Source organism: Aplidium turbinatum, chromosome 1, assembly GCF_918807975.1.
Source record: "Aplidium turbinatum chromosome 1, kaAplTurb1.1, whole genome shotgun sequence".
NCBI lineage: Eukaryota > Metazoa > Chordata > Ascidiacea > Aplousobranchia > Polyclinidae > Aplidium > Aplidium turbinatum.
Genome location: NC_137472.1, coordinates 27353462 through 27363558, shown reverse-complemented (window position 1 = coordinate 27363558; position 10097 = coordinate 27353462).

Here is a 10097-nt window from a genome sequence, read left to right as displayed (position 1 = left end):
CAAAGTTCGCGTTGTGACATCACAGAGGTCGGTGAGATGAAAACAAGTCCGATTGCCCCAGTTTGCAGAAAAATGCTTTGATCGTACCTGCTCTCCCAGTCAGCAAAGATGGTCTTTTTTACATTGAATTATGGTTAGCAGACATTGAAACAATGTAAAAAAGACCATCTTTGCTGACTGGGAGAGCAGGTACGATCAAAGCATTTTTCTGCAAACTGGGGCAATCGGACTTGTTTTCATCTCACCGACCTCTGTGATGTCACAACGCGAACTTTGACTGTTGAAGTTTTTGACTCAAGCGTGCTATTTTTAGCTCCTTACCAGCTGTGTAGATTTGAGAATGAAAATAGTTGTATGGTAGAAAAACACGGTTCCCCCTCATTGTTTGTTTTGAAATCGCCAAGGTTTTGTTTCAAATCTTTTGCGCTGTCTGGTAAAATAATTAATTTGCAATGTTCCTCAACTGAACGAAACTGCACAAATGAAATTACGCACTGCATTTCACAACAGTAGGCTACTTTTTTTCAGCAATTTTAAAAAAATTCTCCAAAGTTTTCTGGTTTAAACTTTTGGACATGCTTTTCAACACTCCCCTCTCAAGCCGAAATAATTTGTCCGTGTCCATTTCTTGGAAGGCCAGTGGCAGACGGATGACATCAAAAGCATTTAAACTTCTTTAAGGAGCAACGCATTTGAATTAAGAATGTCATTGAGTGTTATTGAACTCATTTAATTATCACAAATTAGATATTATTGCACGGTAGTTTCTCTTTACAATAATGTTATTTTGTGCTTCCCAAATGAACTTGAAGTGACCAACGCGTTTGAATCAAAACTATTATTGATGCACTCAGTTGTTTCCGAGGTCGCACTTTTGCCAGCTGGATAATTACAGAATAAATAGTTTCTTGGCAGTTGATAAGCCGTCACGGTTGTTAGTGTGAGAGACAGAACGCAAAGTGTGATGCGGAATATTAATCGCGCCGTATTTTGTCTTGAAAATGATGCGACATAATCTTTGAACTTATTGCAAACAAATGTACGCTGTTTCAAATTGCTCCCCGACCAAATGTGGTCTTTACTTCCCGACTGAACTTGACTTCGAATATAAGGAGCAACGCATTTGAATTAAGAATGTCATTGAGTGTTATTGAACTCATTTAATTATCACAAATTAGATACTATTGCACGGTAGTTTCTCTTTACAATAATGTTATTTCGTGCTTCCCAAATGAACTTGAAATGAGCAACGCGTTTGAATCAAAACTATTATTGATCAACTATAGCGCTTGAGTTAAGTATTTTCAAAAGAAAAAAAAATGTTACGTTGACTTTGGCGCCGTTTTGTCTGCGCCGTTTTGCCTCTGCGCCATTTTGTCTCTGCGCCGTTTTTTCTGCGCCTTTTTGTCTCGCGCCGTTTTGTTCGCGCCTTAATGTCGTGGACCGTAAGAATGACCAGTTAAATCATCAATTTTAGTGCTCAATAAACCAATGTACTCAGTTACAGGCAAGCATCGTGTGATTAGAGTCGTTCTGTCTGTTGAAACCCTAATTTGAAAGCTAATTTCTTAATCCAAATCTTGGCCCTCAAAATGGTTGAGTAGGTGCTCTTCCAAATTGGATTTTCTAGGGCAAAATTTTGTAACACCTATGAACCTTGCATAACTTGTTATTGAGATCACAAACAAGTTTTTCCATAAGTTCTTTGTATTTGAAACCACAAGCTGTTGATATTAATACAGCATTTTGGTGAATGCTGCAAACACATACATTGTGTGTGCCTGTGGATCCTGGCAGAATGCATCATTGTGGTCGCAGTTGGAAAGTCAGAATGTCTTCAATTCAAAAATAGTAGGCCAAATTCCAGATCAATTGTTGGAAAGAAAAGTCCCACAAATAAGAAATTGTATTAGTTGGTTTGAAACCTGAAAAACTTTTATTTGCAGAAATGCAAGATATTGTGGTTTTTAATCTTTATCTTGACTCATATTTCTCTTCAAACAAAAAATTGATAATTTTGAAAAAATTAGGTTGCATTATTTAAAAACTGAAAATTCTTGTGAAGATCACAATTGTAATCAAAAAACATCATATTGGTGAATGGTTTAAGGTATGTAGATGACATGCTGAAAATAATCTTTTCTTTTCACTCAATCCTTCATTCCCATTTTGGGGTCCCCATTAGTCCCCCTTAAAATAAAAAATATTAAGAAACAATGTTTTCTTGTGGATTTATCCTTAATTTAACCTCAAATTCAGATTCCTTGACCTTTAAAACATAGGATTTGACACCAACATCAAATTTTTAGGTGGAGTACGACTCCTAAAATTAAGAATTTAATTTTGGGGGCTCGCGTCGGCATCGAGAGACGAAATTTCATTAAAACTTCAATATCTCACCACCAGGTGGCCCGATTTCAAAAATTTTATTTTTATTAGCATCATTATGTCAAACCCTTACCAAATCAATCAACAAAATTGAGTTTTCCAGACATAGGGTATAAAATTGCTGAAAAATTTGTTGAAATATAATGGAACAACCCAGATGTCGAATTAATGTAAAACGAATGTAAATTTCTTATTGGGCATTGTTGTTACGCAGTTTAACGCGCCGAAAAATTAAATCGATCTGTGTTGACTGGAACGTTGAATCAACTCAAAATTAACTTACTTTTCTGCCTGTGAGTTATTTAACGTGAATTACTGTAACAGCGTGCGACGTGCGTATCTTGTTGCTCGCTTTATCGCTACTTTTGGTTTTATTACATCACAACAAATCAAACAGTGTGGTCGTGATAGACTACTCTAGTATATTTTTCGCTTCTCGTTTTGGTACAATTGTTTCGTAATAAACGTTCACAGCAATTGCCGAGGCAATTTCAACTTTTTTCGTTTGGCCTCGGCCAATAAAAACAGTTTCAAATGGCTTAGAGCAATAGTTTCGTCTCTACAGTTATTTTTTGCTCTTTCACTTCAACCGCTTAAATGGTTGAGTGACAAAGTCAAAACTTTGTACACAAGTTCCTTAGGTAATGTTCTTCAAATGGTTAAAAAGATTATTTTGTAAACACTTTTTACGGGGGTATTTTTATGCCACAAAATGGCGTTATTTTGGCTTTTTTGCTTGGGGTGCATATTTTGATGCATTGTAACTTTCTAATAAATATAATGTTACTTATCAAACTTGGTGAAGTTGTTGCCTGGTAGGGAAAGAGCATACATGATAAATATAATAACAGGCCTCGAAATTCGTTTTTGTTGACGGCGGACAAACGTGTCCGGTCTGAGCAGCTATCTCGGCGGACAAATTAAGTCTCACGGCGGACACACGAGTTTTAGCGTCGATCGTCATGCTTAATCAGCTTATCTTGATAATTCTTCGCCATTTGAAAAGACCAACGACGTGCGTTTGAAGAGTCAAAGCGCCGTGTAGCTGCTTAATATGCCGCATATCTGATTAACTTCTACCGAACGAGGTTGTGTAGCTTCTTGCGTCACAATGCTCTGGACACGAGTCGGAAAACGCTACTACACTAACGCTACTATTTTCTGCTGTGCAAAGTTTCACTAGGATTTTTTTCTTTAAGTTTATTTTTGCGTGTCATGTGAGCGAAAGTGAATTTTCCCTGGACCTTTTTTTTACTTACTGTACGTAATACCAAAACTTAACAAATTTTGCTGCATCTTGCTGTAATAGCCTACTCGTATAATCTAATTTTGTAACCAACCTTGGCTTATCAATATTACTCGGAGATCAAAGCCAGACATTGTGACGGAAGACTTGAACTAAGTTGCGCGTGATTGCTGTAGAAAAATCGTACCGTACTCCTATCGATTCTTAGCGAAGAATTAACCTTTGTTACGCTGATTCAATGTCATCAATCGTTGAAGCAACGTAAAAATCGAAAGTTTTCCTGCTTGAATGGAAGCTGAGGATATCGTACAGTATTTTAATTTTCTAGATGCGCGCTAGAATGCGCGAGAAATTATATTCTCGCAAGTCGCAACAATTGTTCGACGTTCGTGCTATGCAATGACGATTTGTATCGCTAGTTCCTATGTTATTTCTCGGCGGACAAATGTGACCGATCTAGATGGTACTTCCCGCGGACATCACATGCTGTGACGGCGGACATGACCGCCGTGTCCGCCGTGAATTTCGAGGCCTGGTTTATATCAAAACTAACCATAACCAACAAAGCAGAGATTATGATATCTTTTTATAGATGAGAATAGAACATCTGCAACATCAACACTAAACAAGTAACATGTTCAAAAGGGTTTTAAAAAACATGCACCCGATAAATAAAGAGCCAAGAAATTTAAAAGAATACAATAAAAAAAATAAATAAAAAAAATAAAAAAGTACAATTAAAAAAATACCATCTGGCAACTTTGTGGTTTGCGAGGTTTGCTACGTTTGCGAGGTTTGCTACATTTAAAGACGGCCAACTCTAACCATAGAGTACCGTAATCTATGCTCCAACCCTAACCCTCGCTGATCGCAGTTTCCGTTAACGGTTAACGGAAACAGCGGAAAAGATTGGAAACTGCGATCAGCGAGTGTTAGGGTTAGAGCATAGATTACTCTATGGTTAGAATTAGGGTAAAGTAACCCGGGTGCAATCTAGTTCGTACCTTGAACCATTTGTACAGTCAGTTCGTACCCTGAAAAGATCGAGAGAAAAAATTAAAAGCCGAAGTCGCTGATCGCAGTTTAATAGCACAAAACCGAAGTCGCTGATCGGAGTTTCCCCAAACAATTTGAAACAAATTCGAGGATTAGGGTTAGCGAAAACTGCGGAAAAATGTTTGCAAAAACTGCGATCAGCGAAGGTTAGGGTTAGAGCATAGATCACTGTATGGTTAGAGTTAAAGTAAGTGAAAACTGCGGTTAGCGGAAACTGCGGAAAAATGTTTGCGGAAACTGCGATCAGCTAGGGTTAGAGCATAGATTACTCTATAGTTAGGGTAAAGGTTAGCGGAAACTGCGGAAAATGTTTGTGGAAACTGCGATCAGCGAGGGTTAGAGCATAGATTACTCTATGGTTAAAATTAGGGTTAGCGGAAACTGCGGAAAAATGTTTGCGGGAACGGCGATCAGCGGACTTCGGTTTTGAGCTATTTTTTCTCTCGATCTTTTCAGGGGGAAAATTTTAAAATGATTGCGGAAACTGCGATCAGCGACTTTGGCTTTTTTTAATTTTTTTTTCTCGATCTTTTCAAAGTACGAACTGACGGTCCGAACTGTTCATGGTACGAACTAGGTTGCATCCAAGTAACCCTTACCCTAATTCTAACCATAAAGTAATCTATGCTCTAACCCTCGCTGATCGCAGTTTCCGCTAACAATAACCCTAACAATAGAGTAATCTATTCTAGGCCTATAGCCTGGGAGCTGAACTTATCAGCTAGGCTATTAACCAAAAACATTCGTACGGCTTCCCTCCCAAGCCAGCCTCAAAACCCTGTCAACTGCAAGCCTGAAGCCATTGGCCATTTGCAATTTGAATAGCTTTCCAGCTTAGGGTTTCCGAAGGAAAAAAAACTGAACCGTGTTTCCAATTTAAATTTGAAGTTTCATAACTGATTTTTTTGAAAAGTTCAATCAATCAATCAATCAATGTTTTATTTGTCAGTAACAGGAACATAGGTACATGTTTGAAATATGCAATATACACAGTACAAAAGTTACACAAGTTCCCATACCGACAGGGAGACAACGAAACGACCATACGGTCTACTAGTCAATTGCAACCCTACGGAAATTACGATTTTGCCATTTAAAATAAGCTTACAAGAGAAAAATAATAATTGAAACGTTCCCGCGCTTCAACAACAGCATACGCATAAAAAAAAACATATTGATGATAACGTAGGCCAAAACACAAAATTCCATGAAGCAAGCAGAGAATAATAAAGTTTCCGAAGCAACTGACAAGTTGGTTTCCATAACATATCACTTACGAATTACGATGCACTGTAGCTTTGTAAAATTAACGTTTTGATCTCTTTTTTGAAACAATGAAATGATAAGTTTTTTTTAGCCTACTTGGAACCTCTGACCAGAGCATTGGTCCCAATACCTGCATGGACTTCTTGCCAAATTCTGTGTTTGATCTGTTTATAAAATAATTGTTGCCTGTTTGATATCTTGTGTTATGCTGATGAATAGATGAAGCATTTGTAAATAAATCACAATACGTAGACGGATACTCATTCATATGAACTTTGTACATATGTTTTTTTATTTCAATGTTATGTATGTCTTTTAGTTTCAAGATGTTCATTTTGAAAAATAAAAAATTAGTGTGAGCGTAGTAATTTTGTTTCGTAATTATTCTTATAACCTTTTTTTGTAATTTTATTAATGGATCCAGAGCACTGTCACAGGCAGTGGCGCCGGCAGGGGGGAGGCAGGCGGGGCAGCTGCCCCCCCAATGTTTTGGGCATCATCTTTTTAATTCTTTTTTTTTATTAAAACATATTAATTTTTTTTTTTTAATATTTGGATCTCAACCTCAAGTAATTCAACTCAAGTTGCAAGGGGGGGGGGGGGGGGGGGTAAAAGCTCTTACATGCCTTATCTTTCAATTTATAACCTTTATTCGCTCAAAATTTCAGCTCAATAGAGGTGAATAAAAATTAGGAAAAGTCAAGAAATCTCGTAGGCGCAGCCTCAGTGGTTTTAGAGATACAACTGTTGTTACAGAAAAGTTGAATTGACAGGCCCCCCCCCCCAACCTTCAAAGGGTTTGCATTGAGTCAACAGATCTATGCCTTAAAGTTTACGTCAGCTCCGGAGATCAGTAAAATATAAGGTTGTCATCTTCGGTGCAACAAGACCATTGATTGATTGGTTTAGTGAGGATTCGTAGTCCCATTGCTTTCATTTTGAGTGATCATACTGATTTTCAATTTATTCCTACAAGACGTTACGTAATGAAAAAATATATAACTAAGGTTGGAAGACATTACGTCATTTCTTTTCAATTCAAAATGAAGTTTAAAATTTATTCGTTTGTTCATAGTCGTAATCCTCCTTCAAAGCGGTATTACAAAGAACAATTTTCGATAAGGGGAGCATCAAGAATATGTCGACATGACTTTTAACGTTTACGTCAGCTCCGGAGATCAGTAAAATATAAGGTTCTTATTATCGTGATTGTAAGCCGCGGGAAATTTTTTCTCTAAAAAACAGATTCCCGGGAAGGTAAACATTTTTTCCAGCCCTGGTAGAAAACAAGAGAAATTAAATAATATACCACTGTCTTGCATGTCTTGCACCAGTGGCGTAGCCAAGTAAAGGGGGATCGGGGGTTTCAACCTTTCAAATTGAATTTACAGATGTTAACACATTGTTACAAGAAAAGCTTTAGCCTATGATGTAATTTCTCGTCAAACTGTGCAAGGATGCAAGCCATCTGCAACTGCTGAGATCGCTTGTTCGATCTAGATTAACATCTAAACAGCTATTCGTTATACAAAACTTGAATATATCAGAAATAGCCTAAAGTAACTTCATTGTCTCAAAGCTTTTTGTTTGACACTCATCAAGATGTATGACCTTTATGACGTTACATTTTCTAAACTTTGGGTTGACTTCAGAGCATAAAAGTTAGTGACTTACCGGAATAAGATCGTTTTTTGAATCAACCAAGGAGAAAATTGATAAATAATAAAACTGTAATAATCTCGCAAAAAAAAAGCAATCAACCTATGTCTCTAAAACAAAGTTTGCCTAGTTTTAAACGAAACTGCATTAAAAGAGCGAGTTTTGCCAATACCAAACATTCAAATATCTCAGTCTGGAATTAGCAACAAGAAAACATGGAGACTTAGCTTTATTTCCGAAAAGTGCTGAAGAAAACGTGATCTTATCTTTTTGCTATGCCACCGGACAGCACCATTTTACAGAAATATTTATACCCACAATTTTGTTGAAAATGCTCTCAGAATGCACCAAACTGAAAGTAATTTTTCAAAATTTTCTGGGGGAGGCCCCCCAGACCCCCCGCCGCTATGTGTCCGAGCACGCCATCGGGCTTCACCCGCCGGCTGTCAACACCCCCCTTTTCAAAATTTTTGACTACGCTACTGTCTTGCACTGTCCATTTTTTGCCCCCCCCCATTGTTGAAGGTCTGGCGGCGCCACTGGTCACAGGCCTTTCCCCAGCTTGAAATACAATATTGCAAATGACAGTAAATCAAAGCGTGATACACATCTTTTAAAGTGTCTGTGTTGACATAATTTCTGAGTTTAAGCAACGCCCATGAACCTTTTGCTACTTTTCCGCAAATTTTATCTATGTGATATTTCCATGTTAATTTGTTATCTATGTAAACGCCAAGGTATTTTATTTGTAAACGTAAAGTTGAAAGTTTACGTTTACGAAAGTTTAATTTCTTGAAAGTTTACGCGGCAAGCGGCGTGGAAAGTTTACGTTTACGAAAGTTTAATTTCTTGAAAGTTTACGCGGCAAGCGGCGTGGCTTCGTCATTTCAACCTTCCACGCGGCACGGCACGCGGCGAAAAAGTCAAAAGCGACCGCGTAACTGGCGCGGCGCGGCTTGCATCAATATGGGACAATGCCTGCTACCTGTGTAGCGCCTGTGGCTTTTCCGATGTTTCTATAGCGGATAGCAGATACCTTATTCGCCCATACCTAGCTGTAATACTAAATCTACAGCGACATTTCGAGCGCAACAATGCGGCAGAAATGTCCGAGAACAAGGTCTAGGCTTCTTTATTATACATACCGTATAGCCTATGATTTTATTGTCACCACATAACTTAAAAGAGTGCAATCGTCTTTCCACAACAGAACATAATTCAAATCATAAGTTCAACCCAGGAAACTGCACACTGAACGTTGACTGACGGAGCCAGAAATAATATCACTACAGTACCAAAATCATATTATATAGTGACCTGCACCAAAATTAAGCCATCCTTGATGCGTCAAAATCAGACCATGATCAGACCATCAGACTGTGCTCTGATAGCGGCAAAAATCATTTGTGCTGATGGCACCAAAATCATACCGTACTCTGACATACTCTATACACCAAAAATAATACTCTCTGTGTTGAATTGAAGGCCAGAACGCGATATACATAGTCGCTGAGGCATCCAGCATCTGTAGGCTATAAGCCTAACGTTGAAGAGACGAGAAACTACGTAGCCTGTAGCCTATGTGATTGAAATTGCCGGTTGCAGGAATGCGTTTAGCTTATTAGCATGCAAATTTTTGAGAGGCACGCAAATCCCTAATCACGCCTCAGAATCCTGAAGCACAACCACACAACTGTTAACTGCACAATTACTTGAATTCCTGGGTTTGCCGTTACATATATGCAAAAGAACAACAATTTCACGACGGTAACAAATGCTGAAAAGAGAAACGCAGAGCGCTACATTTCCTTGCGTCTTGCGTCTCAGTGCCATTGTAAAATCTGTAGCCTATTTGTTAGGAATTTGAAATGCTAGAAGTTGGGCGTTGCCATAGAATTTGTACCACTTACTGTAGTAGAATTTGATACACACATAGCCTAATAGCTTTGCGTCGTTGTAGCGTTGTGCATCTGCCGCATGCGCATGCCATTGAAAATGCTTTTGAATTAAAACGAAAAAAATCAAAAAATCATCCATTTGCTAATAATAGCCTATAGCAGTAGCGTAGCCAGGAATTTTGAAAGGGGGGGGGGGGGGTTCTGACGGCCGGCGGGCAAAGCCCGATGGCCTCTTTGCCATAGGCGACACCCAGCGGCGGGGGTTCTGGGGAACCTCCCTCAGAAATTTTTGAAAAATTACTTTGAATTTGATGCATTCTGAGAGCATTTTCAACAAAAATGTGGGTATAAATATTCCTGTAAAATGATGCTGTCCGGTGGCATAGCAAAAGAATAAGATCATGTTTTCTTGGGCATTTTTCGGTAATAAAGCTAAGTCTCTGTTTTTTTGTTGCTAATTCCTGGCTGAGTTTTATTTGAATGTTTGGTATTGGCAAAACTCGCTCTTTTAATGCAGTTTCGTTTTAAATTAGGCAAACTTTGTTTTAAAGACATAGAGACTGAAAGCATCATTCTTAATATCG